Source organism: Centruroides sculpturatus, unplaced genomic scaffold (assembly GCF_000671375.1).
Source record: "Centruroides sculpturatus isolate CEXI.00-Female unplaced genomic scaffold, Cexi_2.0 scaffold64, whole genome shotgun sequence".
Lineage (NCBI taxonomy): Eukaryota > Metazoa > Arthropoda > Arachnida > Scorpiones > Buthidae > Centruroides > Centruroides sculpturatus.
Genome location: NW_019384335.1, coordinates 118,235 through 132,097, shown reverse-complemented (window position 1 = coordinate 132,097; position 13,863 = coordinate 118,235).

The window sequence follows — 13,863 nt, the reverse complement described above, 5'->3', positions numbered from 1 at the left end:
ATCTTGTAGAACATGAATATTTATAGTCTATCCCATAGCAATACTTATTTATGCCATGAAACTAGTGTTTAGTAAACTATATTATATCGTTTATCATATACTAATCAGCTGCAATTATCAAAAATCAAGGTGACGTTGAAACATCGAGAAATGCAAAAATATTGAGGTCTGTTCTATATGTATGGATGTTAGTTTGTGAAGGTCACGATTTTGTTCATTAATTTTGAAGCTTAATATTATTATTTAGACATATCAGGAAGTTATGAACAATCGTTAATTATGACACACTCTCCCTCTAATAGTCATTAAATCGAGGGTTTACAATTTTTAATATCTCTTTACACAGTAACTAAGAAATGTTTTTAATATACAGATTATATACAGGGTGTTGTTAACAAAATTTATGCAGCAACCTTATTTATGCTCCCATTCCCAGCTTCCCAGCATTACACAAGTCTAATATATTAATATGGCGCATTAGTTCCGCTGCAAAGTTTATAGTGAAAGAAATTAAAATAAATTACAGTAAAAAACATACGTATATTGCTGAGTACTTTCAAGGAAATACATAAACTTTTCCATCTCTCCCAAGCACAAGGATAAAGGAAAGGTATCATTTAGCATGACGTGACTACTTAGAATATAAATCAACACTGCATAATTTAATATAAAAACAGCTTAATTTTGGTGTAGCGCATGTTCAAAATGACCGTCTTCGGCGGCAATATAAAGGCGTGGACGGTTGAGAGTGGATAAAACAATCCACCGTTGTGTATAGAATATCAAGATAGTGGTCACTGAATACGTGACCAAGGACCTGCTTACTACAAATGCCTTAATGTAAGACATCTGCTGTCGCATCGTAAAGCATGCTGTGTCCAGTGACGCACATTATGGCAGTTACACTTTATTTCGAGGAAAAAGTGCCTCGACAATCCATAAAATTCGCTCAAGCGAAATTGTTTTGTCTTGGCACAAATTTAAGTCGGGTTTATCATCCTCTAAATGTTATGCCAGTTGCAGGTAGTAGTTAAATACTGTATATGCATGTCATGGCATCGTAAAATTCGATATAAGTGGCTACGTTGTATCTCTTCTTTATGTATGCTTATGGATTTGCGTGGAAAGTATGTCAAAACGAGAGAGACCCGAACCGTGATCTCCGACTGTGCTACAAGGTTTGCCACAAGAGGCATATTATATTTAGGATTATCGTATGCGTAAGTCTTGGTGCAGCTGAAAAGCGCTGGTGCAATCTAACAAGGTAAGAGCTGCTTGCCGTACATTTCGTCTCGTTCCCTCTTAAAGTATTACCATTTTACAGTAGTGTTCGTGAAAATAAAACATCGTCACAGTGTTCTGCCAATTAGCAGATCCCGCGATATTGACTCTTTTATAAGAACATCGCCATCGTGTAAAGATTTGTCAAGATGGCATTTATAATTTGCATCTTGTTATCGTGTTTGGAAATTTACGTACTGCTTCGAAAATACTGCGTAATTTACACGTTTCTCATTCGAACAAATTAATGTTTTTTACTGTAAACATCACAATGGAACTAATGCATCTTAAGCATATACTCGTGCAATTCCAAAAAGATGTTTCTTGCGCCTGGAGCGCTCTGTATATTTCTCTCGTTTTAATGTCCAATTAACAATACTATAGCATTTATTAAACTTTCTATTTTGTTGTTCGATTATTAAACTAACAAATAATGTTAAAGTAATTGAACCAACAAAGATTTACACAATATTTAAATAATAATTCAGTGATTCATTAATTCTTAATGAATTGTTATTATATACTCTACCTGTACCCATTAAACGGTTTTAATGCTAATAAGTTCAATATATATACAGTCGAAGTCATTATTTAACGTCATTATTGTTTTCCTTCATTACGAGTTTTATATAGTTAAAGTGTGTTTATATTTTTTGAGTTTTAACGTTCGAAAACCACGTGGTTTAATAATAGTAAAGTCGTTAACAATACAAAGTTATAACTTACATTTAGTACGTAATTTAGATTGTAAGAGATTTTCTTTACATATTTACGGAGTAGCTCCGTTCACAAGTATTCTTTGGCGTATTACGAGGGTTACACTATTTAGTAGCGCGTTATATAGAGGTATAAGTATAAATGTTCTTTTTTAAGAGCATCTCTATTCTCGATATCGAATTCGATATCAAAACGATATGAAAATATAATACGTTATCTGTTTTTTCTTGAGAAAAATATTTATTTTATAATCCACTCTGTAAAATTACAATATTATAAATAAAAAGTACTTACATTTATTATTATTTGTAATATAAAATTAAAAATTAGACATGTACTGTACATAACTCGTATATAAAACAAAATGAATTTATTTGATATAATCGTATATAAGAAATGTATTAAAAATATTCTTTTTATTATGATTTCTGTTTGAAATTAGTTACGAACAATGATTTCTGCACAACAGAACTAGACATAAACGAGATCAATCATTTCTTTGTATATATGATTGATTTTCATAGTCTTAATTGTCTGTGTGATAGATACTTCGTGTATTGTATTGATAACTTACTTTATATATATATATCATTCCATCAAGTAATGTTTAATATATTATTATATATTTTTACTACGTTAATATTTAAGTTTTTTAATTTATTTGCTTCGTAATTTTTGTTTATACGATTTTTTTTCTAAGCTTCTTGGCTGTTGTCTTAGGTTCCAAAACAGGATTTAAATTCTTATATTGATTAGTTAATAAAGTAAATATTAAATATATTATTCTGTGCTGTTTCTGTTTTATTTTTTGTGATTTTTTTCACTCGTTTACATACCAATTCCTTTTTGTAAATTATAAAATTTTACGTTTGCAGTTTTGATATTTTGTATTCTTTATCAATTCCCACTTTCTTTCAATATAAATAAACCGTAAGATGATAAAAATTAATCTCTGTGTTCGTAAACAGTTCGAAAAACCTTCTTATATGAAATAAACATTGAAAAATATCAATATTTTTTGTTTTATAATTCTGATAAAGTTAGTTGAATTGTTTATTCATGATATTATACAGACTTATAAATATTTATAAAGTTTTTACTTTTATATTTTTATTTTAAATAATAAATACCTGCTCGACGATAGATATGCTATATATATAAAAGTTCATCAATCTTAGTTTTACTCCTAAATTTTTGGTTACATAAATATATGTTTTACCGTATTTAAAAATAAATGCAAAACTATGCAAACATTATATCTATACTTCTTTATTATTTATATATTTGTAATTTTTAATTAGATATAATAAAAAATATGTTTGAATTAATTTTAATTAAGTTATATATTTTTCTTTACATTTAATTAGTTTTTTAATATTTAGTTTGGTCCACTATTTTGCTTTGTGTTTTTTTTAATTATTTTACATTTTTTAATTCGAAAAAATTTATTTTATTATTTATAAGATAGAGTGAATATGAGAACAATTTTGTAAATTAAAAAATAAATCTTGTACATAAATTAAAAAGAAAAATTTTTCATAGATAAATGACTATTTGCCAGAAAATACTTTTCTTTTATTTTTAAAATTTACAATTATTTTGCCAAAAATTCAGACAAATTTATTAAATAATTTTATAGTTCCCGTGTTTGAATGACAAAAATGACTATTTCAATATTAATTAAAAAGTAATTTCTTTAGTTTTTGCTCTTTTTTCCTATCGAATGACCATTGTTAATTCCCTCTCTAATTTAGAATAAAAAGAAAAAACTAACAAAGGATATAAAGGAAAACTAACAAATAAAAGAAAATTTATCAAGAATTTCATTATTTATCTACTCCAATATTATAAATTTCTTATTAGATAATGCTACTTTACTTATTCTAAAAGCTGTAACAATACTTCAGATACAAGAAAAAAATTAAAGACATCATTTATATATTTAGATGAAAATAGAAAAACGGATTAAATTGAACTTAGAGGAAACTTTTAAAGTCCTTCATTTGTTACCTTCTTTTAACTGCAAATACTTCTTGACTTTATTTATTTGGCCTATGGCAGTAACACGTGCAGATTCCAAATTATAATGATGACATTACATATACTTTAAAAAATTAAATAGATCTCGACTGGTAAATTAAAAAGTACAAAAGTAATGTAAAACATAAATGATTTTATATGTCGATGTCAAGTTATCTGATCTATTCTACGTCGATGGTGATGCCCCCATAAAGCCCATTTAATTCTTTGCATACAGAATTCTGTTGTATTTGTTAGAATCCCTGTATGCACTCTCTGGGGGGTAATTTACACCAGAGAAAAAATTGCAAAGATTCCTGCATTTTCCATGGTCCAATCGGATTTTGCTTAGTTTTTTGTACGTTTTTCTGTCTAAATTCAAGCCATTTATGTTGCAATTGTAGTTTAGGAACCAGTTTTAGACAACCTCTGACTGAGAATTCCTGTGATCTTTTCGATTGTCGATCGCATTATAATTATTAATACTATTCTTGAGTTACTCGGATTTTTCAAGAAGAGCTTGCGTCTTTTAAACGGTTAAGTTTTATTGCAGGACTACTTGGATAGGAAATTCAAGATTCGAATTGATATTTTTGTATACACGAAGGAGGGTTCCGTTTTTTACGAAGGTTGGATTTTATAACATTATAAAACACAATAAGGGGAAGTTAATCTGATTGTGTCTGTAAACAATGGCATTGTATAATTTAACTGTTTATCAATCAGTTTTGTGTGGCCTCTGTGAGCTAGATTGGAGAAGAACAAGGAGGATACCAAATAATGAACTGAGTTACGTAAGTGTTGCAGTGATCCCAGAAGTAAATAGCAAACTTTTTGAATAATTTATTATGTATGTTTTAATGTTTTCAGCTGTATTTTTTAAATGTTTTTTGAACAAAAGTGGCCAGTAGAGAGTAATAAGAAGTAACAAAGTATAGTACAAGTGTTTTCCAAGGTAACAAGGTGTATTTTGTAAATTTATTACGGCATAATGCGGTGTTATTGGCAAATAATTCTAACAAAGAAACTGTACAAAGATCTAAAAGCGCATACTTTCATGCTTTATCTTTTTTGATTTTAATTATATTCTTAGCTTTTACTATTTGCATTTCTTTTCATATATTCTTCATATTAAAGATATCACGATACAATAACCACAATACTTCTATACTTCTTAGTCAATTAAACAAAAGTATAAAGTGATGAGTGCATTCACATAAATTTTTCTAAAAGCAAATGTTACGTTGTCTCGTATTAAAAAATATTTCTTAATCTACAATTATTCTTAAGTTAATTTTATTAATTTTTATATGACAATAAATTAATTTTGCTATCAAAACGTACATTTTTTAATTTAATAATATATGATATATTAATTGGAACATTTATTATCTTTTAGATTGTTTGTGTATTGATTAATAATAAATTATATAATTTATAAATAGAAAAAAATATTAAAATAATCTATAATTCATCTACAGATAAACATATTCATTCTATTTTTTTTCGAGATAATTGAGTATAAAATATTTAATAAGTTGTGTTTTCACTAAAAAAAAATTCATTATTTTTGTTTTAAATTTTAATAAAATATAAAAACAATTTTTTAATCTTTCTTAATTTTTAAATTATTCAATAACATTTTTATGATTTTAATAATTTTTTTCGCCGTAATTTCTAATGGATAACAAATTTCATTTAAATTTTATGTAAAAAATTAAATTTCTTGTTTTATTTTTTAAAAATATTCAAAATTAATGTACTTGAATAATAATTTTAATATAAAAACTTTATTTTATTTTTACTGTAACAATTCTCCGCAATTACTATAAATTTTTCTTCATTTATGAATTATGAAAAAATTGTAAAGACAATAATTTTTTTTTTTTTGTAAAATGGCTACTATAAAATCTGTAAATATCTAACAAATAGGTTTTCTTCTTATTTAAAAATTTATCAAGACACTTGTAGTTGTTATAAATGTATTAATTATTTATAGAATTAGGGTTCATTTATAATATGGATTTAATGCTGGAAATTATTGCCTCTGCTTACTTTCCTCTATTAATATTTTCGTAAGGGAGAATTTCTAAGAGATAATAATATTTAATAAATTATTATGATAATTAACGACTTCAAAAATTTATATAAATAATAACTTTATTGTTTTATTTATTATTTATTCATTGCCCTTCGGAGTTATTGTTTTTACTTTCCCGGCTGTTATATACAACAGAGAAAAAGTATGGCAATTTTCAAAAAATTACCCCCAAGATTTTTACATTTTTTTGACTCAGGACACATTCAAACGACGAGAAATAGAAAAAAATGGGGTTTTTTTTCTGTATTTATAGATGTTAGTGTATGTATGGGGCCAACACGATTTTGTTCGACTCGTTTGATGCTTAATAATTGCTGTCCTTTTTGTCGAAAATTTTAAAAATTTCGCAGGTGACTTTGGGTATTAGAGGGATTGATTCTAGTAAATTTTGGTGATTAAATGTCAAGGGGATGGGGAGATAAATAGATCGTGTCATATCCCGAGTAGGGTTGGACTTAATGACGATTTTACTGGTAATTAGCATGTAAAATGTTTTATAAAACCCATTCCTACCGTCAAAGTTAAGTTTTTTGCCCTTTTGTAATAATAATTTCTTTTATTAAAATGTCATAAAAGATGACTCCACTAGATATTGCCGGGAAACCTAAACAACTCGTTGCAGGATTATTTAAAATAAAAGTACAATTTAATGAAATTCTTTATTTATAATTTATCACAAAAATAGATATTTTTCGTGGGAATATGTTTGGCATTATAAAAATAAAATTATATGTTAATTTTTTAGTATTTTTTTTAATTATTTCATTAAAGAATTGTACACATTTAGTGGTCTAACTCTGGCTTTTTGCGCCATCCTCTAATCTATATAATATAGTAAAACCTGTCCAAAACGGAACCTAAATAAAGACAATTCAGGTTCCGTTACAGTGCAATTCTGGTTTACACAGTTTTTACTATATATATAAATTATTATTTTACTATTCTATCCATATTATACACGCATTATTCGTGTTATGTACAGTACATTAATTAAATAGCTGTAAATTATATTATAAAGATTTAATAATTATCGATGATAAGACAAAAGAAAATGTAATTTAAAATAATGAAGAGCAAATAAATAATAATAGGAAGGTGGCGCGACGCTTTAATTAAGGGATTACTCTCGTTCTGTGTAGCATCCTGGGAGTTAAGTTTTGATACCTGGAGGTGCTTAAAATATTTGTCTTTTTTAGGCTGCAATTTGAGAAAAATGTTGACCTATAAATTCTCACCGTCATTTGTCTGACCGTCCTTCCTTAATTTCGGTAACGTTGTTAGAATGATGAAAGTCGAGACCAGATATGGAAAGCTTTTGGGCAGGAGCCCAGATTTACAATATAGAAACGTCCGGTCTATATTGGAAGTCACGTGATTCAATTCATATATTTTTCCCAGAACGGAGGTATATAGATGACTGGCATGACTCTGTTGTTGCCAGAAAAAGTATGATGTACTGGGACAAGATCCTACTAATTTGAGATCGAGAGCGTATGTTTTAAATTAAATAATTGATTTAAAAAATTTTGTTTGTTGAGATTTTCATTTTTCTAGTGTTTATTCCTTTCGAGTATACATTTTGCTTTTATAAAAATGTCTACTTCTATTAAAACATTCCGTGTAAGTCAATGAAATAAATTTAGCTTTATTATATAGATTACAAATACATCCGTGAAAACGTTTATGAAAGGTTTTTTGTTTTTTTTTTTAATGATATACCTTTATAAGAAAACTTGTGATATATTATTAAGGAATAATTTTTATATTTTACTCTATGAAACTAAATTAAACTGATGCAAAAAGTTGACCACGTATATAAAATTTCAAGTTTATTTCTATGTTCAATATAGTTTATTACTGTTTATACTTCACTGATCATAAAACGTTACTACCATTATCCTTATTGCCAATATCAGGAACTTTTGTCCTAAACAATAAACTTATCATTTGGAATTTCAACTTATTATTTTCAATGATTGTATACGTTGCAAAACATACGTCCACATTATTACGATGCATTCTATATCAATTTGTATAAAAATAAGCTTTACATAATGCTACTTATTTTTTCAAATAATATTATTATGTAACATTTAAAATTAATCAAAAGTGCTTACATTATTTATTTCATTTACGCATTTAAATTATATTATTTTTTACTCATTTAAGGATTTTGCAAAGATTCTAAATTCAATTTTTTTAATATACTTAAAATTTAGAATATTTAGTACTTCGGCGAGGAATTTGGAGGGCAAATTTTTAGTAGCTGGATCACGGAAAGAAAGCGGATTTTGAAAATCCTTTATAGAGGATTGTAAGGTCACTTTTGAGCTATATCTCTGTAATGTTGGCATGGAGTTCCATTACACCTTAAACCTGCATTATGTAAATGCGTATTCTAATTTTAAAATTAAATGAAATTGGTAATAGATTAAAAACTTAATTTTTTTCTAAACTAGCACATAGATAGATTTTCCTAAATAATCTGACTCTAAAATATTATTAAATTAGATGGTATTTTAAAAATGATATGTTCATTTTTCTCACAGTTCTAGGAATAATTTTAATTTCAATTTTAGTTTGAATTTGATTCAAACTAAAATTTAGTTTTCTTTCAATTTAGTTTTTAATTTGATTTAGTTATATCAATAAAATACGGAGAGTTAACAATAAGTAAAAATTACACTATAAATTGCATTGTGATAAAGATTGCATTGTATAAGTATTACATATAAAGTAAGGAGCGATCACACTTATTTTGTAAATTATCATAAAAATGTATTAATAAGTAAGCAAAATACAATCAGTAGTCAAAGAAGAAAGTTTAATATTTAAAATAAATTCAATTTTGAATTTTATTTAGTGTTAAATGATCTTTTTCCTCATTCAGTTTAACACAAAATGAGGTAAAAATCAGATTTGTATTACGAGAATTGTAAGAAAAAAAAATCAAATGTGTGTTTATTATTGTGACGTCACATTGCCAGGCTGAAATGTTTAATCATATTTTAAGTTAAAAAATACCTCTATTCTGGTCATAACAGAATTTCTATGCAGTTAATTATGCCCCTAAGCTTTCCATGTCTGGTCTCGATTTTCATGTAACACAAAATTAGCGAATGACGGACAGACAAATGGACGACAACAGTACAATTTTCAAATTGCAACTCAATAAGAAAAGGTTGCAAGATGATTTTTATTAATATAATTTAATAAGTGAACCAATATAATACAATAGAACTCAATGCAGTGAATACACCTTATTGAGCTATCTGAGTGTAATGTTTAAAATTAGCAATGTAAATGTAAATGTAAATAACATATCAACGATCCAAGAGAAATTTAAATGTCCATCAATTCCATGTAAAGTTAACAAGTTTTGATTTATTCTTATTAATAATTAGACCAATATAAATTATTATTTTACTATTCTATCCATATTNAATCATTTTAAATGATTTTCATAGCTTAATAAAACTGTAAACACTCTGATTAGCCTATTTACAGTTAACCTATTTTTTCATGTAACAAATGTAGAAAACAATATTTTTATATTCGTATGAAGAAAATTTTATAGTCTACATATTTTTTTTTTATTGTTAAGCTTATCTATTAACACGCAATCTATTTTGTTTTCAGTTTATATATGCCATTGTTAAATAAAAATATAACGATAAACACAACAGGTTAAGCTTAGACAAAATGATCGGAATTAAGCCTAATGGTTGTTTCATTGCTTATGGTCTCTTTGGTCCGTAGAAAACTTCGTAAATTATGACGAAATTATTCAAATTATTAAAAAATAAAATATGAAATTTTCTTCGTACAAATCGTTTTTGTATGATAAGTTTTGTTCATAATTGCAAAGAACAAATAACAAACGTAAGAACTGATGTTTGGTTAATACATGAGGAATAGTTAGTATATAAAAGTTACGTTCTAAGTCTTTTTATAATTTTTAAGAATGCGGTAAAAAAATAAAATATGAAATTTCTTATATAATGAAACTTTATATGCACTGTTACTGAGGAACTGCGTCTTGAAAATGGCTGTCTTCGTTTTATTTGCAAATTCTTGTCCTTTTAGTTCATTATTTATAACTCTGCAAACTTTGGAGATGACCATTATACGACAACTTTTTACAAGTCGTGTAAATAAAACTCGTTTATACGAAGAATTTACTGTAATTTCTTCTTTTTTTTTCCTTACTAAATTCTTGAATGCTATAAGTAAAAGAAATCAGTAAATAAATTATTGCCTATTTTTCCTTAAATCGTCAATATAAATACATACGTAAGTCAAGAAATTCTGCAAAAGATATTATCTATGTAAGATTTAGAAATTCCAAATTTTCTGAAGGAAACTAAAGAAATAAGCATTGATTAAATCACCTTGAGATAAACATTGAAAGAATTTAAATTCAGAGTATGCGTTATTAACCTGATGTAATTAATTCGAAAAATAATTAATAAATAAATTTTAAAAATATGTTGATTTTATGACATTTCAGGGTTTTTTTATTAGATACAATAATGATAATACATAACAAATATCAAATATAAACACTCGCCTATAAAAAAACTAGGCTTCAATTGGACGAAGCAGAGCTAATTTAAGGTATGGGGTTTTCATATAAATATTTAAAAAATCAGGAAGTCCCTTTCCTGTTCTTGTAGGTAAAGTGAAGCTTTTTTACTATTTTGAAAATTTCACAATGACAAGACTTCTAAAATATTTTTGTAAAGTAGAAAATTATGATCTTTTCATTCAAAAGAATGTCCAATTATTTTTCTGTGAAGCATAAAATAAAGAAATTATTCTAAATTTTAAATATTTTTGTTGTATGTGCCAGAAGCATTGAAACACTGTTAAAGATCTTCATTGCTTCTACATGTGAGATTGAGATAAGGAAGAAATCCGTGTAAAAAATTTAAATGAGAAGCAATACCACTTGTGGCAGTATTATTTTCAAACAATAGCGAACAAATATTTAATCATATTCTTAATTTATTTAATTAAGATATATGTTCCCGATCTGAAATTGGTACGGTCTTGCCCCTGTACATAATACTTTTCCCGATAACAACAGAGTCGTGCCGGTCATGTATGTAACTACTTTCAGGGGAAAATTTTTGAATTGAAATCACGTAACTCCTGGTCTCGACCAGAAGTTACGTGATTTCATATATAGCTAGTTGAGGTACAGTTAATTATGTCCTTTAGCTTTCCATATTTGGCTTCGATTTTCATTTAACTTCGTTCTGGATATTAAGGAAGGACAGGCAGTGAGAATTCACAGGTCTACAATTTTCTCAAATTTCAGCCCAATTAACATTGCTTTCAGAAAAAAATTGTATAATTTCATTTCTTCATACTTTACTTCTTTCCTAGAATAAACTAAGGGGTCATTAATGAACAAAAAGAAAAAGGAAAGACTACCAGAGACTAAAGAATGCACTGTTACCTCCTAGTGAAATTACTTTTTTGCTCCTACACAAAAATTATCAGAAAGCATCTGTTATAGAGAAACAAATAATTATAGTATGTTAAAAATAAGCTAAAAATTAAACATTTTAACTAATCGAACGACTTTGTGAAGTAATTGTATAACGAATCAAACGAGACGATATTTATACGATTCATTTTGTGTGATTTAAGTATATTAATTATTAATTAGAGGTAGAAATTTTTATGAATTTGAAATAATTAAATTTTCTTAAAAGATAAGTTACTGAAAGTTTCATACAAGTTTTTATGTAAGTTCATTTCCATTTTAATTATTATGAAATGTTTGACTCGGAATTAGATTAGCTATTGGCGCGAAGACAGTGTCTTGTAATGGATTTTAGTTTCGAGCACTTTATTGATTATCAAAGTAGAGATCATTTAACATGTATCATACTAGAAAATAATAGTGTTTTTATAGCTTTTACTTAATATATTGATTAGCTGTTTATAGTATTTACAGTATGTATGTCTATTTTCTATAGAAATAAATGCTCTAAGTCTGTTAAAATATTTAAATAAATGAATTATACAGCTTTGTATAACAATTGTTTATTATAATTAATAACATTTCAAGTTGCGATAAAGTTATTTGAGAAGAAAAAATAATGAAATATTTTAATTTATTTTTTTATTTTTCTGCCAGAAAGAAATGATAAATATATTGTTTTTGTTTTTTTATGTTTTGACTGTACGAAATGTCTTTATTCTGACAGAACAAAATGAATTTCTAAAATAGCCAAAAACTTTTTCATTTTCTTCAAATTTTTAACTAATGGAAAAATTGATCTTTTAGATTGTAAAATAAATAGAAGAGATAAATCCCATTATATAAAAGAATTATCAGACAGAAAAGAACCAGGATTAACATCTGATAAGTTGTCGAAAATATAAATTAAAATAGTTAGTAGATATTTAAATATTATATTACAATTAGTAAGTATGAATATATAATCGTTTTTCATTTTTATATAAAATCTAATTAGTCTTTTAGATAAGGCTGCTATTAAATTATTGTGTCGTCTAGTTATCATTATAATTGTAATGATAACTAGATGATTTCTATAAAATAATTTATAGAATAATTTCTATAAAACTCTAAACAAATTTTTATAAAAGTTAGAAATAATTTGAAGTATTTATGTAATTAATTTCTCGTATAGTTTGAAGCCTGAAGCTTTAAAATACGTAAATTTATACCTTTCAATTAAATTTCTTATTATAATATAGTAAAGAAAAGATGGGATAAATCTGAGAAATCTAATGACATATATTTAATGGGTGTTAAAAGTATAATTCAAAGTAAATTCTTGTGAATGTAAGATTTTCTTAAGTTTAGATCAATAATTTGCACTTGTTTCTATTATATTTATATAAAAATATATATGAAAATTATATATAATTTTTGTTATACGTTATTTTGTTATATGCAGAATTATCCAGCATTAAATCAAGATGTAGAAGTTTCATAATTATTTATTTTTTAAAAAATGAACATAATCCAAAGACTTAACTTAAAAAATATACAAAGCCATTTGTAAATTATAAATTATAAATTATTTACATGTGAAAGGAATTCTATTCAAAAATAAAAACATCCATAATTTACTTTAGATGAATAAATGGAATATTGGTACTAAAAGTGATGTCTAAATATTGGATATTTACTATTAAAATCGATAATGATAATAAGAAATATAGAATCAAATTTACAATTTAATTTGTGATAAAATTTATATTGATAAGTTAATTAATGAAAATGATTGTAAGAAAGGATTGATCAATTCATTTAGCAATCGCACTGACACTTCTCCTGATTGCTGTTACACGAAATGACATCCCAACCTAATTAAATAATTAAAATAATTTTAGTAATTTTTTCAATTGCCGATAATTAGGATATCCTATAAATTGTATAAAATAATTATTTTTATATTTTATTTTATTCTAAAAATTTTTAAAGTACAATTTCAGTATAAATTTTTATATGTTTTATAGCTTATTCAATAATTAGGTGTATAAAATCTTCAGAACATCACGAATAAAAGTAAACATTTATAATTTACTTGATCAGCATCATCAGCTTTTATGCAGAAGTAAATATTAATACCTGTAGCAAATATAAATGATCATATTATATCTGCTTTACAGTTTATAGTAAATGCTGTTAGAGAAAATTTCTTTTCAAGTTAATAAACATTTTAATTTTGCACTTCATCGCTATTCAACATTCTATCATC